The sequence below is a fragment of the Myotis davidii genome, unplaced genomic scaffold, assembly GCF_000327345.1.
Source record: "Myotis davidii unplaced genomic scaffold, ASM32734v1 scaffold1006, whole genome shotgun sequence".
NCBI lineage: Eukaryota > Metazoa > Chordata > Mammalia > Chiroptera > Vespertilionidae > Myotis > Myotis davidii.
Window position 1 is genome coordinate 694,955 of NW_006297143.1, and position 830 is coordinate 695,784.

An 830-nucleotide genomic window follows, 5' to 3' on the forward strand; every position below is an offset into this window, starting at 1 on the left:
GTCAGAAAATCCAAGAGGAAGGAACACTTCCAAACTCTTTTTATGAGGCCATCATTATCTTAATTCCAAAACCAGATAAAGATTCTACAAAGAAAGAGAATTACAGGCCAATATCCCTGATAAACATGGATGCTATAATCCTCAAGAAAATATTAGCAAATTGCATCCAGCAATATATTAAAAAGATCATACACCATGATCAAGTGGGATTAATTCCAGGAAGGCAAGGCTGGTACAATATTCACAAATCAATAAATGTGATACATCATGTAAACAAATTGAAAGACAATAAACACATATTCATATCGATAGACACAGAAAAAGCATTGGACAAAATCCAACACCCATTTTTGATAAAAACTCTCAGAAAAGTGGGAATAAAGGGAGCATATCTCAACATGATAAAGACCATATATAACAAACCTACAACAAACATCATACTCAATGGGCAAAAACTAAAACCATTTCTTCTAAGAACAGGAACAAGACAGGAAAGTCCACTGTCACTTCTCATATTCAACGTAATACTGGACGTCCTGGCCACAGCAATCCGACAAGAAGAAGAAATAAAAGGCATCCAAATTGGAGAGGAGGAAGTAAAACTCTCATTTGCAGATCACATGATATTATACATAGAACATCCTAAAGACTCCACCAAAAATCTATTAGGTTTAATAAGTGAATTTGGCAAAGCTGCAGGATACAAAATTGACACCCCAAAATCAATGGCTTTTTTATAAACCAACTAGAGGCCTGGTGCACAAAAATTTGTGCACTCGGCGGGGAGGCGGGGGCCTCAGGCCGGGCCGGGCCCCTCTGCCAGCTGCGCA